The following is a 4,893-nucleotide window of genomic DNA, read 5'->3' on the forward strand; positions in this document are numbered from 1 at the left end:
TGAGAATTGGAAACTAGGGAAGGACTGCGGTTTGGTAGTAGAGAACTTGCCTAATATACACAAAGCCCAGAGTTCATTTCCCATTTCCCAGCATTGCAAAATATGAACATGCTTCCTGATGGGTCTTTCTGTGTAATCCTGGTCAGCCTGGAACTCAATATGTAGACCAGGCTGGCCTCGAACTCAGATCTACCTGCCTCAGCCTCCTGAGTACATACCACCAGCCCTGCTTTAATATTTTAATTTTAATTTTATATGTAAGAATATTTGGCTCCATGTATGTATGTATGTATGTATGTGTACCATGTGCATGCCTGGTGCCTGTGGAAGCCTGAAGCTGGGAATGGAACCCGGTGCTCTGCAAGAATAGCCAGTTCTTTAACTACTGAGCCGTCTCTCCTGGCCCTTAAAAAAAGCTTTTTGTTTTATTCTATGTATATGGATGTTTTGCCTGCATCTATGCCTATGTACCATGTATGTGTGTGGTGCCTGTAGAGGCCAGAAGAGGGCATTGGATCCCTTGAAGCTGGAGTTACAGATAGTTGTGAGCTACCATGTAGGTGCTGGAAACCAGACCTGGGTCCTCTGAAATGCAGCCAGTGCTCTTAACCATGGAACCATCATCTCCCCATTACCAGATTGGTCTATAGTGTCTATTAGTCAACAACTAATGTGAAGGCTGTGGGTATGTAACTAAGTCACCTATGAGATGGTAACTGTGGGGCTGGAGTGTCAGCATGTAAAATGCCACTCACATAAACAGGGAGTGTTGGCACATGCCTATAATGCCACCCATGAAGAGGTATGTACAAGATAAGTGGGAGTTCAAAGTCACCCCCCTTACATATTGAGTCCGTCCTGTGCCACATAAGACTGACTTATAGTGGGAGAGGTGGGATGGGGGAGGGGGACCCATAAGATAAAGGCACTTGCTTCCCAGACTGATGACTTGAATTAGATCCTCGGGTCCCACATGGTGGAAGGAGAGAATGGACTCCTAAAAATTGAACTCAAGCTGAGTTGTGGTGGTGCACACCTTTAATCCCGGGACTGGAGAGGCAGAGGCAGGTGGATCTTTGAATTCAAGACCAGTCTGGTCTACAGAGTGAGTTCCAGGACAGCCAGGGCTACACAGAGAAACCCTGTCTCAGGCCTGGGGTTGGGGGGAGAAAAGAGAAGAAGAAAAACAAAAATTACCTCTGTCCCTCTGACCTCCACATACATGCCAGGGCACACATGTGCGTACACACATATACACACACATGCAAGTAAGTGTAATAATGATGACGAATGGTGATTACGTCACTGTCTGCCACTCTAAATTGCTGTTGGAGAAGGTACGAGTGACCAGAATATCACTTAGAATAGGCAAGTCCAGCTGACTTTTTCCCTTTCTCTCCTTTCTTTTGGGAGAGCTGTGCTTTTCCAGTACTTTACCCAAGGGAGAAGGAGGAATGCCTTGGCCCTTTGAAGCCTGGTATTCTAGTTTAAGGAGTGACCAAGAAGTGACTATCCATAGGCAGAGCTTCTGACTAACCACAGGGAAGAATTCCCGGGGGAGCAGGTGGTACCACTCATCAAGGAAAACCCAGGAGTCTGGAAGTCGGTAGACACCCCCCTCCAGGGAGTTTCTGGTCCAGGCATTTGTGGGGCCACGGTGGAGGAGGCAGGGGGCTGGATCCCATGACCTCTGGATGTCCTTCCTGGCTGCAGCTCTTGTATTTCAGAACAGTCTTTCATGAACTAAGTGTGAGTCATTGCTTCAGAGCTGACTACTCCCACTGCAGTGGCGCAGGGACACAGCCGAAGCAGCCAGGGCTGCTACTCAGGGAGGAGGACCACTGTCCCCGCTCAGACGTGGGGTAGGCAGAGTGAGAGCCAGGTGTCTGGAAGGGTAGCCAGCAGTTCCACACTGAAGGGCCTCCCTCAAGAGGGGGGAGGGGATTGGTGACGGCTTCTTAGGGGGCAGCAGAACTGTACAAGTGGCAGAAACACTCAGGACACCTGAGATGTGGGTGGCGGGGCCCAACCAGATCCCTGTAAGGATGCGACAACGTCCGGCCCCTCAAGGGCTCATTCTTATTCCCATCTGACCTTTGCTCCCTGCTTCTGACCAGATAGAGCCTTAATTTGGGAGCAGCTTTGGTTTTCTTTTTTTTTTTTTCTTTTTTTTTTTTTTTGAGACAGGGTTTCTCCGTAGCTTTTTTGGTTCCTGTCCTGGAACTAGCTCTTGTAGACCAGGCTGGCCTCGAACTCACAGAGATCTGCCTGTCTCTGCCTCCCGAGTGCTGGGATTAAAGGTGTGTGCCACCACCGCCCGGCTGGTTTTCTTTTTAGAATGGCTGAAATCGATTTGATTAGGTTGGAATGGGTCGGGTTGAATAGAGGCAACAGACCGAGGGTGGTGGTCCACACAGGCAACCCCAGCACTCTGGAGGGGAAGCAGAGGCGGGAGGACTGCTCTAGGTTTGGGTCTAGCCTTGGTTACATGACTAATCTTAGCTGCCATATTGATACACCTCCACTGAGGAACTGCCTCCAATTGGATTGGCCTATGGGCATGTCTGCATAGCATTTTCGTGTTGACTGATGGAGCAGGGTCTAGCCCACTGTGGGCAGTGCCTCTCCTGGGCATAGGGTCCAGAGTTCTCTAAGGAAGCTAGCTGAGCAGGAGCTGGGAGGGACCAAACCAGCCAGCAATGCTTCTCCATGCTCTCTCCTTCAGTGCCTGCCTTGAGTTCCTTCCAAGACGGATGGTAAAGGGTAAGGTGAAAGACACCCTTTCCTCCCTGAGTTCCTTCTGGTCGTGGTGTTAATCACAGCAACAAAAAATGACTAAAAATGGCTATACAGTGAGCTCCAGGGCAGCCCAGACTACACAGTGAGATCTTGTCTCAAACTCCCCCTCACACACAAGAGAGATAAAATAGGGGGTGATAATGTTGTGTCTTGGCACACTCCTAAGAAATTTTGTTGTTTTGAGACAGGTTTTATTTTGTAGCCTGGGATAGCTCAAGTTAACATAGTCTAGTCAGGCTTCAACTCGTGATCATCCTCCTGCCTCATCCCCCCAGGTCCCGAGATTATAGATGTGTCCCATGACTGGCATGCACACACACATACTCGAGTGCTCACGCGTCAGAACAAACATGGCGGTGGTTAGAAGACAAAGAAATGTTGATTCTCTCATTTTGTGCCTTCTACCTCACGGACTCAGGGATCGATCTCCGGTCTTCAGGCTTGGCAGACACTGCCATTACCCACTGGCCCTCTCCCCACATCTTGTTGGGATGAATGAAAAGCTGGCTAAGGTAAGAACATGATTAGAGGGTGTCATCAGTGTCCTCAGGGACCCTTAGCCATGGACGGAGCTCTAGGGTGTGAACCCGGTTGAAGCTGGGTAAGGTTTTGAACTAGTAAACATTGTCTGTGAGAAAGAACACAAAACAGAGAGCAGGGGCTGGAGAGATGGCTCAGAGGTTAAGAGCATTGCCTGCTCTTCCAAAGGTCCTGAGTTCAATTCCCAGAACCACATGGTGGCTCACAACCATCTGTAGTGGGGTCTAGTGCCCTCTTCTGGCCTACAGGCATAGACACAGACAGATTATTGTATACATAATAAATTAATAAATATTTAAAAAAAAAACAGAGAGCAGATGGTCCGCCTGCTTCAGGGAGCCCAGAACATCCCACCTGCTCCCCAGAGATGCTGAGATCCTTGAAAGACTGAGACTCACTGGGCAAGAGCCAAGCATGGTGGCGCAAGCCTTTAATCCCAGCATTTGGGAAGCAGAGAAAGGCAGATCTCTGTGAGTTTAAGACCAGCCTGGTCTACAAAGTGAGTTCCAGGCCAACCAGAGTTATACAGGGTGATTGTGCCTCAAAAATAAATAAATAAACCATTCTGGGGAAGATGATGTCTATGCCTCCACCCCAGAGTTTGAGACGCCCTGATGTGAAGAAACACTTCATATAATTTTTTCTTAAAAATGCCCCCTCCAAGGGGCCTCTGAATCTTGTGGCCAAGGACAGTTCAAGTGACAAACAGGATCATCTGGTCTTTCCCTCCAGCTTTTGAATGGAGTGTCTAAGCCCGAGGAATCCATCCTGGCTGGGAGTAGAGTCTGAACTCTCAGCTGGGGAGAACACAGTGTGCTCTGTAGATGCTACTGATCAAGGCTGGATGTCACCCCAACCTCCCCTACCTTCCCCAGCAGCTGGTCTGGGACCCCAGAGGCCGATGCCACTGTCATGAGCTAAGGCCCGTGGTAGGCAGCAGTAATTATGATTTTCTGGAAACACAGAAGGCTCTTACGCAAGTACCTGACACACTTCCCGGCTGTGGCATCTGGGACAGCCAGGTCCCCAGGGGCTGAAGGAGGGCCCCTGCCAGCCCCTGCTGCCACCAGCCTCTGGCACTAGGGATGCTGGCTCAGAACTTGCCTTCCTAGTGCCTGTGGCATTGTCCCTAACCCTGCGTGAGTGAGCTGTCTGTGGGCCCCATGTGCCCCAGGCATCCTGAAGGGAACAACATGCGCTCCAGACTGTGTCCTCCTCCCTGCTGCCCCCACACTCTCTAGAACCCCAGGAGACATGTTCTCTGTGAGGGGACATGGAGGTGGGGACAGTTCCTTCTCAAGGAAGCAACCCCCTCTCTCCCAGAGACTCTCCTTTCTTTTTCTCCTGAGGCTGTCGCAGCTGTGCCGTTGTGGTTGTGTTGTGTGGGGTCCCAGCAGCCACCCTGGCCCTGTGCTGGAATGCTGCTCCTGGTGGTTATGCCTCTGAGTGTCTCGAACCACAGCCTTCTTTCTCCACTCCCCCCCCCCAACCCACCCACAAAGCGTCTGTTACCAAGGTAACAGCAATGCCATCAGCTTGGGGGTAGTGAGGGCT

This window comes from Microtus oregoni, unplaced genomic scaffold (assembly GCF_018167655.1).
Source record: "Microtus oregoni isolate MIOR12 unplaced genomic scaffold, Mior012 000091F_ref0000469, whole genome shotgun sequence".
Lineage (NCBI taxonomy): Eukaryota > Metazoa > Chordata > Mammalia > Rodentia > Cricetidae > Microtus > Microtus oregoni.